Source organism: Camellia sinensis, chromosome 1, assembly GCF_055761805.1.
Source record: "Camellia sinensis isolate YWXY chromosome 1, ASM5576180v1, whole genome shotgun sequence".
Classification (NCBI taxonomy): domain Eukaryota; kingdom Viridiplantae; phylum Streptophyta; class Magnoliopsida; order Ericales; family Theaceae; genus Camellia; species Camellia sinensis.
In genome coordinates, this window is record NC_138961.1 from 150,451,019 (window position 1) to 150,472,219 (window position 21,201).

Below are 21,201 nucleotides of genomic sequence, written 5' to 3' on the forward strand. Positions count from 1 at the left end.
TTCTTTTAATAAGACATGATAGTAAAATATGACTTTTTTTACCACAAAAATGACACGTGACAAAAAATGACACGTGAGATGTGAGTGTCTAGAAGAAGCATAAATAAAATCATTTTTGAAAGTTTTTTCTTTTGAAAGTTTTTTCTTTTGAAAAAGGTTTATACCCAATTCCGGCTCTTTCAAATGTACGATTTTGACTTTTAAGAATTTATCCAAAGTGTCTCTTCCTTGAGTAAATTTTGAAAGAGTATTATTCAAATCTTCTATATTTTTATTCAAAGTAATTTTCTCTTTTTTTAAAGAATCGTTTTCAATTTTTAAATCATTTAGTTCCTTTTTTAAAATAGGAGATTCTTTTGATTTTAAAATTTTATTTTCTTCTTTTATCTTTAAAAAATCTTTTTGTAACTTTTTAATTTTATTAGATAAAGATTCATTTTCTTTTGTTGAATTTGCAAGCAATTTTTTAAGTGCAATATTTTTAATGTCAAATTTTCCAAATTCATTATGCAATTCTTCAAATGCATGTTGTAATTCAATAAAAGAATAAGACTCATTATTTACATCATCGTCATCTCCAAATGTCATTAGGCATAAGTTGGCAACTTCATTATTGTTGTCGTCATTTTCTGAATCACTTTTGTCACTATCTTCCCATGCAACAATCATGGCTCTTCTTTTGTCTTTCTTGTATTGTTTCTTGATTTTTGAACAATCGGCTTTGATGTGACCGGGTTTGTTACAATCATAACAAGTGATTTCAGTTTTCTTATTATTTTCTCCTTTTATAAAATCTTTTCTAATATATTCTCCTTTATTAAAATCTCTTTTGAAAAATCTTCTTCCTTGATTATTTTTCATAAATTTTTGGAACCTTTTTGTTAAGAAGACCATTTCTTCATCATCAAATTCTGAATTTTCTTCATCCTCTTCTTCACGAGTAGTAGTGGTTTTGAAAGCTATTCCCTTCTTTTTATTGTTGTCTTCTTTTTTATCCCTTTCTTTCATAAGGCGCTCATGTGTAAGAAAAAATCCCATTAGTTCGTCCAGACTTAGCTTTGATAAGTCCTTGGCTTCTGTGATGACTTTTTTCTCCCAACTCTTAGGTATGACTTGAGTACTTTTCTTACAATTTCAGCATTAGTATATATTTTACCAAGAGATGTTAAACTATTTATAATATCAGTAAAACGAATAAACATTAGAGTAATGGTTTCATCAGATTTCATTTTAAAAAGATCATAATTATAGACTAGCAAACTAACTTTAGACTGTTTAACTTGGTATGTTCCTTCATGAGTCATTATGAGTTTATCCTAAATTTCTTTTGCTATCTTACATGTAGAAATTCTATTGAACTCATTGGCATCTAAGGCACAGTACAACATATTTGTAGCTCTAACATTGACTTGAGCCATTCTCGTCTCAGATTCAGTCTACTCATCTTCAGGTTTTGGTATCTTTTGGTCATCTACGATTTTGGTAGGAATTTTTGGACCATTATAAATAATTTTTTAGCACTCATAATTGTTAGATTGCATGTCCAAAGGATAATAATGGTGATAGGGATTCAAACATCATTGGTAAACCCATTATTTAGCAAATGAAATTATTTATTTAGACAACAACCAGAATAGACTTCGGCTTGATCTTAACATCTTTTAGCATCATGAATAGTGGACACATGTTGGGGTTTTTGACGACCCTATGAAAGAAGCTCAAATGTGCTATTGGCCCCCTAGATGATCAATTTGAACAAATTGCTTCCTAGAAGATGTTCAAAAGTGCAATTGGTCCCCTAAAAGATCAAGTGAAGCAAATTGTTCCATGAATTTAATTCAGTTGTAGCATTGTCTACCCTAAATTAATTGATCTTCTAGGGGATGAACTGTACTTTTGAACATCTTTTCAAGGGGCAACTTGCTTAGACAGATATTTTAGGAGGCCAATTGCACATTTGAACGTATTTTAGGGGCAATTTGCTTGAATTAATATTTTAGAGAGCCAAATACACTTTTTGAGTATCTTTCAAGAAGAAAATTGTCAAAACCCTGCATGTTAACCATGAGTTACAATTGTTGCCCCAAAAGGCAAGGAGATGTGAAATGAAACAATGGTTTTTCAACAAAAGAAACTACCATTATAGTGGCTATAATCACATTAAATTGGATTCTTTACAAGCCTTAGACCCGTGTTCTTGGGGTAAACTATATTATTTTCCTTATAACATGGTAGGGGATCCACAATCCAGATATTCCTTGTCCCCATGTCCCAAGACTCCTCTCCACCACATGATCAGGCTAGAGAGACCCATTGTGTGGTAGAGAGTGGCTTGAAACAAGATGACATGGAGGATCTGGCCTCTGATAACATAGAATAGTAATATCTAAGGTAATCAAACATAAAAAGAAACTATTATAAGATGAGATAACATGTAGGAAGAAGGAGCACCTTCTATGTTATTGTGAGTTTCTGAAGATGATAACTTGTATATTCAACTTGTATTATGTTACAAAGTAGTCATCAGTTTATATAGCCCAAGCTATGGCTAAACAAGGAAAGATTGAAAAAGGAAATACGCCTATATGCCTAATTTACGCCTAATTCCTAATATACACAATGCCATATATACACACAATGCCATATATACACGATACATTCTTACACCCCCGCTCAAACTCGAAGTGTTTTAGCAGAAAACACTGAGAGTTTGCTAATAAGAAACTGAAATCGAGCAGTAGGGAAAGGCTTGGTGAAGAAGTCTGCAAGTTGCAAAGCCGAGGAGATGAAAGGAAGCGAGATAGAGCCAGACTACAGATGCTATCAGACAAAGTGACAATCAATCTCAATGTGTTTCGTCCGTTCATGGAAGACAGTATTGTGGGTAGTTTGAATAGCACTATGGTTGTCACAATAGAGAGAGGTCGAAGAAGACTGTGGGACACCCAAATCAGAGAGAAGACAGCGAAGCCAAATAAGCTCAGCAGTAGCATGAGCCATAGCACAGTACTCAGCTTCGGTAGTAGAGCGAGCAACAACAGTTTGTTTCTTGCTTTTTCAAGAGATCAAGGAATTGCCAAGAAACATACAGAAACCAGAGGTAGACTTGCGATCATTAACATCACCAGCCCAATCAGAATCAGCATAGGCCACTAAGTCTAAAGAGGAAGTAGAGGACAACAGTAAGTCCTGAAAGATGGTACCCCAGAGATAGCGAAGAATGAGAACCAAAACAGCCCAATTGGGAGAGCGAGGAGCAAAAACGAAACCACATGAACAGCGCAAGCAAGATCAGGGCGAGTGATAGTCAAATAAACTAAACAACCCACAAGCTCGCGATAGAACGTGGGATTATCCAAAGGGACACCATTAGTAGAGTTAAGTTTCACATTAAGCTCAAGAAGAGTATCAGAAACCTTAGTATCAGTAAGACCGGCACGGTGAATGACCTTATTAGCATACTTGGCCTGAGACAAAAAATAGCCCTTTGGAGAAGAGGCAACCTCAATACCAAGAAAATATCATAATGGACCCAGATCCTTCATTTTGAATGTGCGGAAGAGATGTTGCTTAACCTTAAAGATAACAGAAAAGTCAGAGCCAGTGATGATCATATCATCCACATAGAGTAGGAGAGCAACAAAACCAGCCGAGGTATGTCTTAGAAACAAAGTAGAGTCGGAAGCAGAAGGATAAAACCCAAGCTCAGTAACAGTAGTCTGAAAGCGATCATACCAAGCACGAGGAGACTGCTTCAAACCATACACAGCACGCTAGAGATGACAAACATGCCCAGAGGAGTGGAGAAGGCCAGGGAGAGGACACATGTAGACTTTCTCAGTGAGATGACCATTAAGAAAATCATTCTTAACGTCCATCTGATAGAGAGGCCAATGTCGAATAGTAGTAATATAAATCAAGGTTCGGACATTAGTCATCTTGGTAACAGGAGCAAATGTCTCCTTATAATCAATACCATACTCCTGCGAGAAACCCTCAGCAACCAAGCGAGCTTTGTAGCGCTCGAGAGAACCATCAGAATGAGTCTTGACTTTATATACCCATTTGCAACCAACCAGATTCTTGTCAGCAGGCAAAGGAGCCAACTCCCAAGTGTTAGTCTTCTGCAAGGCAAACAACTCATCCTCCATAGCTTAAACCCAATTAGGATCTTGACAGGCCTTCTTATAAGACTGAGGTTCTGAAAAAGAATGAATAATAGACAACAAAGTACGATAGGAAGCAGAAAAACATGTATTAGACCAACCCAACCTGTTTGGAGGATGACGCTCACGAGTAGGATATTGGTGTGCAGCAGGATCAAAGTCATTAGAAGCAGAATGAGCAATAACAGGAGTAGAGACAATTGGTGGTGGGGGAACCTTGCGACGAGAATAAGCCAACAACGAAGGGGAAGAAAAAGCCGAAGGAGGAGAAGGAGCCATGGGTGACGCAAACGGAAAATAAGGAATGGCTTCAGGAGGAACAGTGGAGATGTACTCATCAGACGGGGCCTCAGAAGAAAATGGGTTAATGTGAACCAAATCCTCATTGGAAATGGAACCAGTTAGAGTGGACAGCTACAAGTAAGACAGACGTTCGAGAAAAGCAACATGACGGAAGACATAAAGGGGACGAGAGACAGGGTTGTAACAACGGTAGCCTTTTTGAGTAAGACTGTAACCCAAAAAGACACACAAGACAGACCAGACACTGAGTTTATTCCTATCTTTACGGGAAAGGAGGACAAAACAAGCAGACCCAAAGACACATAAGAGGAAATAATTGGGAGGTTGGGAATATAGAGCCTGATAAGGGGATTGACCGGAGAGTAAGGGAGTTGGCATGCGATTAAGGAGGAAAGCAGCGGTAAGAACTGCCTCTCCCTAGAATGGTGCTGGAACAGAGGCAGAGAGAAGGAGAGATCGAGCTATTTCAAGAAAATGACGGTGTTTACGCTCAACGCGACCATTTTGGGCAGGGGTATTAGTACAGGAGGTTTGGTGAATGGTGCCCAATGTAGCCAAATACTTACAAAATTCAGTTTTAAAGTATTCCCCACCAAGTCAGATCAGAGGATTTTAATGGTGGCTCCAAACTAGATAGTGATCATAGACTGAAAGGTACGATATATCTGGTAAAAGTCAGATTTATGAGCCATAAGATAAACCCAGGTATAGCGAGTACAATCATCAACAAAGGATATATAGTACACAGAACCCCTTTTAGTGAGAACATGAGAAGGTCCCCAGGTATCAGTATGGACAAGAGAAAAAGATGAAGCAGAAATAGAAGTACTGTTATTAAAAGGTAAAACTATCATTTTAGCAAGTTTACATCCTCAACACTCGTTAATTTGACTAGGGGAGACTTTACCTAACAATCCTGACTAAGCTAAAGACTGCAAACGGTCAACAAACAAATGACCTAAGCGAGAATGCCATAAATAAAACTAACTCGACTAAGAATCTAACTGAAAAGATGAAAGTGCAACGGGGGAGGTAGACAGAGGAATATGCAGGCTTTCCACCACGTAGAGATCTCCAACTCTACTGCCAGTCCTTATCTGTTTCTTGGACACCCGATCTTGCACACAACAGACAGAAGAAGAAAAGATAACATCAAAATCAGAAGCGTCAAGTTAATTGATAGAAAGCTAGTTAAGAAACAGTTGAGGAACATAAAAAACAGAGGAAATATTAACAACAGACATGGGAGAGGGTAAAATAGACCCAATAGATAGGACAGACATACCAAACCCATTAGAAGTATTGATAGTAATAGGAGAGGGAGGGGGGGATACAGTTTTAGAGTAAGGAAAGGTGAGAAGTCATATGATGAGAGGCACCAGAATCAAAAAGCCAGACCGAGGAAGGAATACCTAAAGAAGACCCAAGCAAACTTGAATGAAGCAAGGTGAGAGCAGAGGCAGATGGAGATGACTGAGAGGTGGACATGTGATGCTGAAGTTGAGCAATCTGGGCACGCAAAAAAGCCAAGTCAGGATCAGAAGCCGCAGTAGATACAATATAAGCAGTAGGAGGTCGAAACTGTGTCTGAGGCGGCTGAGAAGACTGAGCAGACTGACGGCCCTTCTTGGGACAGTTGTACTTCCAATGGCCTTTCTGGTGGCAAAATGCACACTCATCAGAGGCTAGTGGCCCCTTCTTGGGTTTCGCATGGCCCTGAAGCTGATGTGGTGGTGGGGTTGACAACAGAGGAGGTTGAGTAAGACCTAAGAAGACAGATGGAGACAGAGTCTGACTGGCCATTTTAAGACGGGTTTTCTCGGATAGGAGCTCATGAACAATAGCATCCACACTGGGTAGAGGAAACTGATGAAGGATGCCACCACGGATAGCCTCATACTGAAGGGAGAGAGCTGTCAGAAATTGGATTAGACGACCATCTTTCCAAAACCGTAGATAATCATCTATCACCTGGATGCTAGGAGGCTCCATCAAAGCAAGGTGATCCTAGAGACCAGTCATCTTAACATAAAAGTCCTGAATAGACTTATCCCGCTGGAGAGCACCCTGAAGAGCGGTTTCCAACTCATACCGTTTGGCAAAGTTGGACTACTGATAGACACTAAGTAAATACGCCCACATCTCATTTGCAGTGGAATATTTAGAGAACATCAAGCCAATGCGATCTTCCACAGAATTGCGGAACCAAGTCATAATTTGAGCATTATCAAAATCCCAAGCATTACATGCAGCCTCATATCCCTATTTCTTGGGATCAGATGGCTGAGGGACTAAACCAGAAACATAACCCCATTTTTTACGGCCGACGATAAATTTTTTCATAACACTGGCCCGATATATGTAATTGGAACCAGTTAGTTGACAACTAATGGCATGACTTTTGTCTTCAGACATGATGAGAGCTCAGAGGGGGTCAGATTGCAAATACCAGAAAACCTTGGGGTTAGAGTGAAATAACCAGCAAACCAAGAATACTTAGCAATAACACCACCAAAGCTGAGAACCAAATCACAAACTAGAAGAGGAGGGCCAAAGGTGGTTCGCGACTTGTCTAAGACAGAGTACAACAGCAATCGCGAACTAGAAACAAGAATCGCGAGTTCGATAATGGTCAGAAGTAGATCGCGACAAGTCTGAGATAGAAAACCAATGGTCGCAATGAAGAAGACAGAGTACAGAAGTGACGATTGCGACGTGAAATCTCAGGTCGCACAATGATTGCGACTTTTGTTAATGACGATTACAATTTTTGAGGCTGATGGCTAGGGTTTCGGACACAGCTATGATACCATGTGAGTTTCTGAAGATGATAACTTGTATATTCAACTTGTATTATGTTACAAAGTAGTCATCAGTTTATATAACCTTAAGCTATGGTTGAACAAGGAAAGATTGAAAAAGGAAATACGCCTATATGCCTAATTTACACCTAATTCCTAATATACACAATGCCATATATACACACAATGCCATATATACACGATATATTCTCACAGTAATATCTATTGAGGAATTGTTGTCAATATAAATGGCCCCAATTGTGGATTCAATTATGTCAGCGAGGACTTTTAAAGCATCGACGAGACCACTGGAGTGCAAAGGGTAGTCTTTAATTACATCCATAAATTCTTGAATATGCACAAGTTTATCATACATTGTCCGAAATCCCGTAAGCACCAAACAAAAAAGAAAAAAAAATCACCAATCTATGTAACGAGCTATAGCTCATGTAAAATTATAAAAAGTTTTAGTAGTTTCTAGCCCTGAGTTTGACTGAGCTGAATGAATATGAACACATCTCATCACCACTCAACACAAAATGTGTACATTATTAAGAGAGTTGCTGATCTCACTAATCCAGGAGGGGTTTCTTGGAACAATGCTTTGTTGAACCAGGTCTTTGACAGTCAAATAGTAGCCAAGATTCAAGCAATCCCTATTAGCCAGTTAGCTTCAAGGAATAGAATAGTACAATCGAATTCAAAATCCGGAGTATGTTCTATCAAGAGTGCGTACCAAAGTGCCACAATTAAAGCATGCAATATAGAGGGGAGGAGAAGCAGCTCTTCCTATCACGTTCACTGTGAAGTTTTAAAGATGATATGAAACTTAAACATGAGTCCAAAGGCACCTTCCTTTCTTTTGAACCGTAGATATTTTATTCAAAGGGAAATTTTAAAATGATCCCTTATGCCCTATATGTGGAGAGGATCCAGATCCAGTTGAGCACTTAATCATTTGATGTCCTTGAGCGAAAAAGATATGGAATAATAATCCCTTTAATCTTGAAGTATTGAGGTTCTTTGTTACTAGAACTGATGTATGGTTGTTAAGAGATGGTATCTCCATATCTCAGAAAATGTCAAGACCAGAATCATCCTCTGAGTTTTATATCATATTTATGCTAAGGAATCAGTGGGTGTATTTGAACTTTGGAAACCTAACAAATATGAGGTACTGTTAAAGGCTAATAATCCAATTGCAGAGTATGCTTCAGCTACTTCTAAGCTTTTGAAAAATGGGACTACGGGGAAGACTTCTCACTCATGGGTTCCCTTTCCCTCATCAGTCCTCAAAATTAGCTCTGATTTGCTTTACAAGAACATTCCCTTTCTGAATTTTCTGGAATTATTATTAGAGATGACAGGGATTCATATGTTAGCTCAAATTGCTCAATGTTTTACTCTCTTCCAACTCGTTTACCTAATTCTTCACCCAACAACTAATCCTATTCTCCTAGCTTATTATCTGTAATTTTCACATCTCCAGTACAACCTTTCTAGTATCTCTCTATTTGCTTCTCTTTGCACCAATGAAATTAAAGCAACAAAATAAATCAAAAATAAAAATGATTTTGAAACTACTTACTTGTCTATCAAGTGGAGGTTTGTTGTGCCTTAAATACCTATGCAAATTAAGCTTGACAGCCACATGTGCGAGCTTTTCCGTGTCAACATTGGCGGCTCGGAGCCGAGTCAGTTTCCCTGGCATCAAATCTAGGTACGAGAAATAGTCTTGTTTTGCGATCAGAAGATTCAAAATCGAATCACCGATGTACTCGAGTCTCTCGTACGACGACGACGAAGATGAAGAACACTTCTCTTGGAATGAACCGTTCGTGAAGGTTTGTCGTAACAAGCTCAGATCTTTGAAATTGTAGCCTATGATTTCTTTGACCTCTTTTAGGTTCAGAATTGACTCGGTAATTGTGTTCTGATACTCCTTAAGAATTGAGAAATCCGAGTATCCAATGAGGATTGTTTATTGTTTTGGCATAGCCCATGAACATACTGGCACATTTATTCTAACTTTCATATGGAGCACAAACCCACATTATGAATATATTGGTTTGTACCAAAAGGGATTCAAGTTTTGAAAGAACATGTTTGAGGGCATTGATAGGCTTGTAGTATATTTTAGAGACATATTGATGATTCCCAACATGACTTGAGGCCCTCAATCTGATCGGTTGCTACAATGGTGCCAACACAAAGCCCTGCAACTAGGGGCTCATCCGGTGGATCTTTTGGTAGTGGTGGTGGGTGGAGTGGTTCTGGCAGTAATGATGGTGGCCGGAGAGGTCAATTAATGGATTGAGAGAGAACTTCTACACCAGGTTCACGATCAGGGAAAGGCGATTACTAAAATGGTGGCAATTGAGATGGGCATCCAAGTGGGTTCCAAGGACGTTTGGTGGACGTAACCGTGGCCTAGGCGGCCGGGGAAATATTCACAGGCATGATTCAGACTATAGTTCTCAAAAATGGGGTACCAAGGATGGTGGTGAAGGATGAAGCAGTTTTCCAGGTGCAAAGTTCAAAATTCACCAGGCAGGGAAGCTTTTCCTAGCGGTTGGGGTGGTGGTGGAAGCGGTGGAGGTTGCAGCAGTGATGGTGGAAGCGGTGGTTGGGGTAGTAGCAGCGGTGGCAGTGGCGGTTAGGGCAGCGATGGTGGCGGCGGAGGTGGTGGTGGATTAGGTAGAAACGATGCTGATGTTGGGAGTTCTGGCTGGGGAGGCACCAAGAAAAGTTCTGCCCCACAATATCGGCCGGTACGTACATACTGGCCGATTTGTACCGAAAAATTGGAGTGCCGATTCGGATGTGGGCCGGTATACCGGTGAGAATGAAATTCGTAGTCGTAGTGGCCGATTCTTGATATGTATCGGCCTGAATCCGATACGTGAGCGATATAGTTCCGATACATGTTTTCTATCGCCGGTACGGCTAAAAATGGAACAGAGAACCTCCTGCAAAAGCAAAAATAATCGGTCGGTACATATGACAATGGAGTAGAGCACTTGCAAAAACAAAAGCAAATGCAGAAAAGGAAGGGAATAACCAATCACATACATGTACATCACCCACTCAAACCTTTCACTTCAAGTTTTTTGTCTTCTTCAAGCAATACACAGACTTACGGACCATAAATTTGTAACAACCTCTAAACAAAAACCCTCAATCAGACCAAACCCAAATCCTCAATCAAACCCAAATCCATCTCCCAATGGCATCGATCTTGTAAAGTATTGTAGGGAGAAGCATCAAATTGAACCCAAACCCATCTCCCAGTGGCACTGCTTTCAAGCTTCTTCTTTGAAGGTTTGTTGTGTCATGCTCTGTTTTCTTCTTGTGTTTTGTTTTGTTTTCCTTTTTTCTGTTTCGTAGTTGATTTAAGCCACTGTTCTGTGGTTATATCATGGTATGGGATGGGAGACATTTTAATATATATATTTATGATTGTTCAAATATTTATATATATATATATATTATTATTTTTTTCTTAGCAATGTACCTGTAGAGTATGTTTCATACTTATTTCACTTCTTCATTCCTTTAAGTTGATTTATTAGACTCACTGTTCATGGACCTATTAAAACCAATAAATTAAGTGGTAGCAGTGTATATCGAATCTGCTTGATTGACTTTCACTACAATTTTCAAAACTTTTGCCTGTCAACAGCTTGATTGTTCATTTTTTTTTTATTATTATTTAATAGTTTAGATTTTTTATTTTATTTAAAGAGGTTTAATTTGTCAGATTTTTTTATTATTTAAGATTTTTTAATCTGTCAAATTTTTTTTATTTTAGATTATTTTTATGTCAGATTATTTTTAAAGAGGTTTCATCAATTAGAATTTTTTTAAGAGGTTTAATTGCTAAGTAAAGAGGTTTAATATTTTAGATTTTTATTTTAAATGCATTATTATTAGTAACTAAATTAGAATTACAATATTTGTTAATTGAAAACTGTTATTGTAGATAATTGAAAGTTATAATGGCGCACAGAGGTGGTTCTAGTGGAAAACCTCCAAGTGATGATATTGGTTGGAAATTTGGAATTCCACTAGAAAATACTAGGCATAAAATTAGGTGTACATTTTGTGAAAAAGAGCTAAATGGTGGTATAACTAGGTTGAAGCAACATTTGGCCCATATGAAAGGTCAAGTTGCACCTAGTGCTAATGTCAGTGGTGAAGTTCGAACACTAATGATGGATCATTTGAATAATTATAAGGGCAAAAATCTTGACAAAATGAAGATGAATGAGGAATTAACAGAACAAATTAGAGCCAATCAATGTGATGATGATGAAAATGATGAGGAGGACCTAGAAATGGTTATGGCCCGACAAATTAGGGCTAGTGATATTGAGGTTGCACCTCCTCCTAGTTTTGCTCGGCAAAGTCATAGTGTTCGTGAGGCTAGTACAGGTAGGAAATGGATTGATACATTCTCTCTAGAAGTTCAATTATTCGACATAAATGTGGATCTTCATAGGACCAAAGGCAACAAACAATCCAAACTCTCCTCTAGATTCTTGAAAGAAGCAAAGAAAAAATTAGGAAGAGCAGTTAGCTAGTTTGTATTGTTCACTCTGGTGCCTACTAATATTGTTAATTCTAAATGGCTAGAACCAATGTTGGATACTGCAAGAGAGGTTGGAAAAGGAACAAAGCTACCTAGTTCTTATGAAGTAAGCCTCTAACTTAAAGTTTGAAAAAACTCTTTCTATGTTTAAAAATAAATAAATTATTAAGATGCTTGTTAATAGTTTTTGTTTTTTATTTATTATTAAACAGGTAACTGAAGTGTATTTACCAATGGAGTATGAAGCTTTACAAAATTGGACAAAATCTCATAAATCTAGTTGGCCTGAGAGGGGTGTTACAATTATGTGTGATGGATGGTCTGGGCCCACAAGAAAGCACATTGTTAATTTTCTTGTGTATAGAAATCGTGGAACAATTTTTCAAAAGTCTGTGGATGTAACTGATGTACCTAGTAGGACAGTTGATTATTACTTGGGCCTCATGGACAAGGTAGTGGATGAAATTGGAGAATAATATGTTGTGCAAATCGTAACTGATAATGAAGCTGCAATAAAGGCAGCTAGTTACAAACTCATGCAAAAAAGAGAGAATTTGTATTGGACATGATGTGCAGCTCATTGTATTGATCTTATGTTGGAGGATATTGGGAAGAAAAAAAATTGTAGCAAAGGTGTTGGATTGTGCAAAAGTAATCACACACTTTATTTACAACTCTAATTGGGTCGTAGATTTCATGAAGAGATTCACAGGAGATCGAGAGTTGTTACGTCCTGTCTTCACACGCTTTGCAACCAATTTCATTACTTTGGAAAGCATTGTTTACAGGATATGTTTCATTCTCAAGAATGGAATCACAACAAATGGTCCAAAAAGGATGATGCAAAAGAAGCAAAAAAAATTATACAAAGTAAAGATTTTTGGACCAAGGCGGCAGATGTATTAAAAGTTTAAGAACCACTTCTAAAGGTGCTTGGACTTGTAGATGGGGATGAAAAGCCCACAATGGGTTTTATATATGAAGCCATGGATAGAGCAAAGTTAGCCATCAAACAAAATTGTCGATATTATGTAGATTATTGGAAGATTATTGATAATCGATGGGCTTTCCAACTACACACGGATTTGCATGCTGCTAGTAAGTAATTTTTAATTTATTTAAATTATAAATTATGCGTTCCTTTGTCTCACTTTTATTATTATTTTATATTTGAATGTAGGTTATTTTTTAAATCCCATATTCCAATATGGGGAGCACCTTTCTAATCATCGAGAAGTGATGAGTGGAGTTAGAAATGTGATTTCGAGACTTCTACCAGATTTAAACAAGCAAATACAGGCGATAAACCAACTTTGTCATTATTTAATATTAGTTAAATTGATAACTTATTATTTGACTTGTGAATTGTGTTTGTAAAACTACTTATTGCCTTTTGTTCATTGCAGATCTCTTTATTTTGTAATAAAGAAAATTCTTTTAGTGTTGTGTTAGCACAAAGAGCAGTGAAAGCAACAAATCCTGGTAATTATTATATACTCAATCAACTATTAACTATTTTAATTACATATTATTGTTACATTGTCAACACTTCTATATCAAATTATAACATAATCACTAATGATTGATTGATTTGTATATAGCTGAATGGTGGATCCATTATGGTACATCGGCTCCGGCACTTCAAAAAGTGGTTGTGAGAGTATTGAGCCAAACCACGTCTTCTTCTAATTGTGGGTGCAATTGGAGTACATTTAGCCTGATACATATACAAAGATAAGGAATCAGTCGAAGTATAAAAAATTAAATAAACTTGTTTATGTGTATTACAATATGAGGCTAAAGATTATACATGCAACACGAAAAAGCCAAGATGACAAAGAGGAATCTTTTAACCCCATCAATCTTGACTATGTATTTGAAGAAGATTATCTATTAACTCCATGGCTTCAAGAGAGAGAACATGCAGTCTTGGATGATGAAGATAACTCAGGTTGGTTGATTGTTAATGATGATGATGAGGGAGATCATGCCACTAGTAGCCAAGCACCTCAAAACCATCAAAGAGCAAGGCCTGCTGGAAGTGGCTCTAATGAGGGTCACGGTTTGAGTCCACCTAGTGGTAATGAAGATGATAGTGATGGCAGTCGTCCTCCAACAGGTGGTGGTAGTGGTGGACAATGGGAGTCTGCAGGTTCTTCACATGGTAGTAAAAGCAGTATTCATCATATTGATCATGATTGGAACATGAATTCTACATAGCAGCGACGACATTCTATTTCTGCTCCTAATGTAGAAGCATCAATTAGGCGTTCACGACATATTGATGATATTTATAGTCATCGTGACCTTAGAAATCAATTTGGACATCTTGGAGTTAGACAAGAAGATGGAAGGTGAACTCAACATTGGCGACCAATATGCCCAGTACCATATCCTTATTACCCTCCTCTAAGTCAACCACCACCACACATCTATCAACCACCTTATATGGGAAATTGGAACTACAAAGGGTTTCAATATCCATATACAAAGGGTTTCAATTATGGTACAGGGGGTTTCAATTATGGTACAGGGGGGCTTGCAATGACACAACAACAATCAAGTAGCAGTGGCAGCAACAACATCACTAATGATCAATGCACTTTCAATAACTACTACCAGGAATATCAATATGGAGAAATAGGCCAACCAATTCATAGTGATGATCAAAGTGATGTGAGATATGAAGATCTTTCTGTACTACCACATAATTCTTTTTATTACTAAGTTTTAGAGTTTTTGATTTTTAGCAGATTGTTTGTATGCGATTATAACTGAAACGAATGATTTATTTTCATGTCCCTCTTTCTCTTATTAATTTGTTGTGCATTTGGAAGTATTTCATTGTCGAAAATAAGTAAAAAAATATTTCCACATCAATTTTTTTATTAAAAGTTTAACATATATGTCAAATAAAAGCTTGAGACTAAAATAAATACATATCATTTAGTTGAAAATGAGTCAAAAGTGCCACTACATATCAAAATTTTGATTAAAATGTGATAAATTAAGGCTAAAAGAGTTTTTTAAAAAATGCATAAAATTGAGTTTTTGAGGAATTGTTCATGATTTTTGAAATTTCATGGCGGTGACACCTGATTCCCGATACGTACTAGTCGATACTACCGATACCGATACTTCGCAATTGATACCATTATGTTACCCGATACCGTGATTTAGAACTATGGCGGTTGGGGTAGTAGTGATGGTTGCGGCGGTGACGATGGTGGTGGTGGTGGTGGATCAGGTGGGAACGATGCCGATGCTGGGAGTTCTGGCTGGGGAGGCACCAAGAAAAGTTATGCCCCACAACAATCTGGTGGCGGTGGCAGTGGCGGTTGGTCTGGAAGCAGTAGTAAAGGTGGCGGTGAAGGCTGGTGATATGCCTAAATTCTATTTCAGCATTCCCATGTTTAGAGTTTACATAATGATGGGCTTTGACGATGAGCTTTTTAATTTTGTAATATTGCTAAGTTTTGCCTTCTATGTGAAGGCTAGTTTCACCAAACCAAATAAATACATATATATGCATTGACGTGGTTCATAAACTGAATACTCTTATGATCATGAAACTAAAACAAGGCAGATGCTTAGATCCCAACAGAGGCCTATATAGAAGAATACATGATTTTGCTCAATCAAAATAGATGCACACAACAAAAATGAGAAGAAAACCGTGCATATGATATGCACGTGATCATTCACCATTTCTCACTTGCTTCATGTGAACAACAAACAAATTTATGACCAAAAAAAGTTGAGAGAACTTGAGTATTTCCACGACAATTTCCACTAAACATTAAATTTAATGAGATACCATAACAGAGTTGTTACATGTAAATGTGTTACAGATGAATGAAAATAGGTAAAGAAGAGATGTTAAATAAAGAACAAATCACGTGTTAAATGCGGCTTTGTATTTTATCCTTTTATTTTCTAATTCTTGAAATGAAACGAAGTCATTGCATAAAAATTATGTGTTCATACGTAGTAACTACATTCCAATTCGCTATTATTGGTCATCGTTGTTGTTTTATGCACTCAACTTTCTCACAATTTCATTGTATGCATTATTGGTAGCTCTGTTCAGTGCAATTAACTTCTTGGAGCTATAAATACCTGTTGCAACAAACTCACTGTCCATAAAAACATCAATAGCCCTAGTTTCCTTCCATAAATCTACAAATCTTACTTAAAATGCATGCTTTTGGCAAAGTTCGTAGAACTTTGTTACATTATGTGTTTGGAGTGTTGCTGGTTTGATTATCAGCTCCAACAAACTCTTGACTACTTGAAAGGGAGATAGAGAACTGCATTAATATGTATGGTCATCCTAGTTTTCTAGTAGTTGAAATTGGTACCGCTAAACAATGGTGGTATATTGGATGCTTGTCGCTTAGGTAAAGAATAGCTAAGAGTTGCCATAATTTACTCTAAGATAGTTAAGTCACAAAAACTAAAGTCCTTACTCTGATACCAATTGTTATCCCAGGTAGACAACCCAATAGGGGGGTGAATTGGGTTATTAAAAATAATTTCACAATGTTAAATATGTTAATCTAAATATTCAAATTCTAACAAATAAAAACAAAGCAATAATAATCAGTATAAAAATAAAGGAGATAAAGAGAGAAAATCAAACACAAAGATTTATAGTGGTTCGGTACATCGGGCATACGTCCACTCCTCAAGGATCCTCCTCGAGAATTTTTTCACTATCAAAATGAACCAATACAACGCCAAAGCTTCACCAAACTTGTGGATTTTACACAGGTCTTACTCTCATTTGTTGAGCCTCGCTAAACAATAAATGCCTTACCCTTACAAAATTTCTCTCACAAAATAATAAATAAAAATAAGAGGTACTTTAACCCTCTTTTACAATAATTTTTTTACAAAGAGTAGATATGAAAGTATAAGAACAAAGACAACATTTATATCTGAAAGTGAAAGAGCAGAGTACAAAATACACTCAAAATTTTGGAGCACATAGATTTTTTTTCTATTTAGGTTCTTAATTTTCTTCACACAAAACACTTCTATTTATACCCAAAAATCTATCCGTTGAGAGAGGTGACACTCCTCTTGACAGAAAAGATGCTCCTGATGCTCCTTGATTTTAAATAGACAACAAAAGATAATGATTGGAATGATGATAAAAGTACAACCATCTTTTTCCCTTTTTCAAACATAGAGCCACTTTTTTCACTTGTAGGCAAGTTGAACATTATAAATAATATCTTATAATATTTAAAACTTTGAATTCAAACAGGTAAGATATGGAATGATTTACTCCATTTTTTTCTTTTTCTTTTTTTAATTTTATTATAATAATATATATGTAAAGTATGCACTGCCTACCTAGTAATATATTATATTATATTACATAATATATTTAAAAGATATAAAATAGTTGCTCATGATACACAACACATGGGTGTGTCCTACATACAATAAGATGCAAAATTAATTTGAATTTGGTACGATATGTATCAAAAAGATATAATACAATTTTACTCAAAAGAGACAATTATATCAAATTTGTCAAAAGATGAATAGTGATCAACCAAATTATTCGAAAGGCAAACCAAACACAACCTTTAATTCTTTTATACACTTGATATTTTAACTCGTGATAAATTTTTTTGATATAACAAGTTAACATGATACGAATCGGACATAAACAAAAAATAACTCATTATGATAAGATAAAATAATAAACGAGTTAGGTCAATGATAAGATAATTCTAATACGAACAATGATAAGATAATTCTAATACGAGCTTAAAATCACATGAAATGAACACTACAAGACGCCACCCCTAGATAAAATTACTTGGAACACAAAAATATGCTCGACTCTTCATAAATGAGGTTAATAGATGTCATAAAACTACGGTTTGCAGGGTTGTGCTATAGAGTGTACCATATGCAAATTATGATATATGTGAGTTTAATTATATCAAATGTTATAACTCAATTCTATATAAGTCATACTTATAGAGAAATAAAATTATAATCAAACACCACATAAGCTATAATCAAAGAATTTTCAAATTGTAACCAAAATAATGTCATAAACAATATTATAAAGAATAATTAACACCATATTAAATCATAATTAAATACTACAAAAATCATAATCAAAAGTGCATTTGATACATACCGGAAAATGTTATGCATCCCAAGTAAATTACCAAATAAATTACCAAACCTCTCACATGAGTGTGAGACCCACACACCCATGTGATTTGTGTGGGTCCTACACCCATGTAAGAGGTTTGGTAATTTATTTAGTAATTTATTTAAGATTCCTAGCATAACTCGATACATACCCAAAGAGGGTATTGGGGTGTGTACTATAGAATTTCCTAGTTGGGAATATAGATATGTTTTTTGTCTTTAGCCGTCCATATGTTTGGATAATGCATTGCGACAAGGTTTCAATTTTAAAAATACCAAAAACATAAAATTTGATGGAAGGATTCAAGATATAAATATGAAAAAAGAAAATGAAAAATAACCGTGTGATTGATAATTGGTAATTTAAAATAGTTGCTTATGAAGACAATTGATGGAGAGAGAAAATTAGTTTCTTAATTTTTTTTTTAGAATAGAATATTTTTACAAAACGAAAGTTGGTTTGTAGAAACGGTTGATGGATCATATTCATAAGTGCTACAAGGATTCAAGATAAATACAAATACATATGTAGACTATTTTTTTGTTTGTATTTTTGTGGGAATTTTGTGAATATTTCGGGTGGTAAAGCTTATTTTATATATTTCTGTAATATATTATGAAAAATGTTTAGGATTTAAAAAAAAAAAACTCTTTTAATTTGACTCGTAATGGTATAACATGATAAGTGTCAACATTTTATTTGTCACAATGAATCATATACTCTATTATTGCCACATTATAAAAAAATTTATAAGTCTAAAATTATGAATTTCTAAAATTTCTTTCTATATATATATTATTTGTGCATACTGTGAATTGCAGTTTCGTTACAATTACAAACTAAACTACTAACTATTTTATCAACTATGTGGACGACCTACACATGTAAATACACGTGATTAGTTGATATAATAGATAATAGTTTAGTTTGTATTATCATTTTTTTGTCAATAGAATGCCTCTGAGCTGTGGAAAAGTGATTATAGATTATAACATAACAAATTATAACTTATTGCTGTAAACATAAGTTGTTAACCTGTTTGGTGTAGCTGTGGAATTATGAATAGAGTAGTGTTTGGTTGATAAGTTGTAAAATAATTTTTTTGCTGTGTAATTGTCTTTTTTGCCTTTATATGATATAAAAATGATTATTGTCATTTTTTTCAATTTTAATTTTAAAAAAATTATTTCATTAATAAAAGTTAATATAATTAGTATTACAAAAATCATTATTTTCATTAATAGTATCAATTAGTATAAAATTATTTCATTTTTTCATTATAAATTACTTAGTGTCAATTAATGGCTTAATTAGCATCAATACTTTTTTTTTTTCTTTTTCGCCTTATTTTCTTTTCTCTTCTTTCTTTTTTTTTTCTTTTCTTTCTTTTTGTTAATTTTGTTTAATTTATTAATTCATTAAAATTAATATCAATTAATATCCATGTATTTATATTAATGTTGTGATGTCATTACATGTCATTTCATTTAATAGAAGTTATTTCATTTTTTTATTATTTTGTTTTGTTTTCATTAATATCAATTAGAACTATTGTTTTTTTTTCTCAATATATTATTATTACAATACCAAAGAAAATACCAAAGAAGTTATTTAATTGAAATAAATTTATATTGATATTAATTGAAATAAAATTGTGCAATTTATTTAATTTTGTTTAATTTATTAATTCATTACAATTAATTATTATTATTGTTTTTATTATTTAATTTTTATTTTTGTTTTTAATTATTATTTTTATTATTTTGTTTAATTTATTTAATTATTATTATTATTTTTTTCTTCTCTTCCTTCTTGACTATCCGTACGTTGTTGGTGGTTTGCAACCTTAGCCACCGCCACGATCTAGAATGGCAGAGGGGGAGTGCCGTCGCTCATTACCGTTCACCCGCCTGAACAACACCGAAGATGGGAACTGGTTCGTGAGAAACACACAGAGAGAGAGAGAGAGAGAGAAAAAGACGACGGTAGGACGACGGCGACCTGGTTCAGATCGCAATGTATAGGGTTTTGCCTTGAGATCGCGATGACGGCAACTCTGGAAACACAAATCTTTATCTTCGTCGACGATCAACCCAGATCTTTATCTTCATCAACGAACTCCCAAACCCTATCGACCCAACCACAGAGCGTCATCTTCATCAACGATCTTCACCCCATCGTGTCGATTGCAGATCTTCATCTTCATCTTCATCGAGAGAGAGAGAGAGCACCGTCAGAAATCGCCTCCACACACCGGAAATCGCCAATCACTCTCTGAAAGGAGTGAAAGGTGTTTTTCATTGTAGTTTATATAGTGGCCATTTGGTAATATTTGAGATTGATGAGGGGTATTTAAGTCATTTTGCCTCTTAATTCTAGCTTCTCACTTAAGTTGTTTCAGAAAAGCATCTCCTCTCCCACTCAAAGAATAATCACTTTTTTGACTTAATTTAAGTTAAAAGTTGATCACTTAAGTTAGACCAAACACTCAAAAACTACTTAATTTAAGCTAAAAACTGAAATAAGTTGATTTTAAGCTCTACCAAATGGGGCTTTAGTTTTTTACCCACTTAAAATCTACTTAAACTATTAATGATCCCTTATAATTTTAAAAATTATATCTTGTCTTTCAAAATTTTGAATACCATAACAAAAAAGCCCTTTTATTAATCAACAATTAAGTCAATTAACAATTTTTATTAACATCAACAATAAATTTTAATTAGTAATTCTAGTTATTTTATTATTGTATAGAAAGATAGTTAGAAATTTCATATTTTCTCTCAATTATGCCAAATGACAAATTATGACAAGCAAATGTTTTGAAAATTACAAAGAGCAATACGCACTTTAAACAAACCTCGGGGCATATTTATAATTTACCCTTTTTTAAGATTTTGTGAGAATTTTAGAATGGAGATTTAGAGGGCTGCGATCCATCACATTCTTACAGTATATTGGCATAGTTTTTAAATTTCTGTTGTTTGGAAACCAACCAATAACAATAGATGAAAAGATAATCAAGTGGTTTATGATTAAATCTAGGATTACATCTCTTTTTAAGACAGGTCCCTAGGTAATCAATGAATTTCAATCAAAGAAGACAGCTTCAAAATCCTTATGTAATATAGCAGAAGCTTAAAACAAAAGTTGGCC

General features: G+C 35.3%; 1 pseudogene; it reads right to left on the reverse strand.

The window, feature by feature from the left end:
- Window positions 1–665: 665 nt before the first annotated feature.
- On the reverse strand, window positions 666–9,324 carry LOC145820333 (ribonuclease 3-like protein 3; annotated as a pseudogene).
- Between the last annotated feature and the right edge of the window lie 11,877 nt (window positions 9,325–21,201).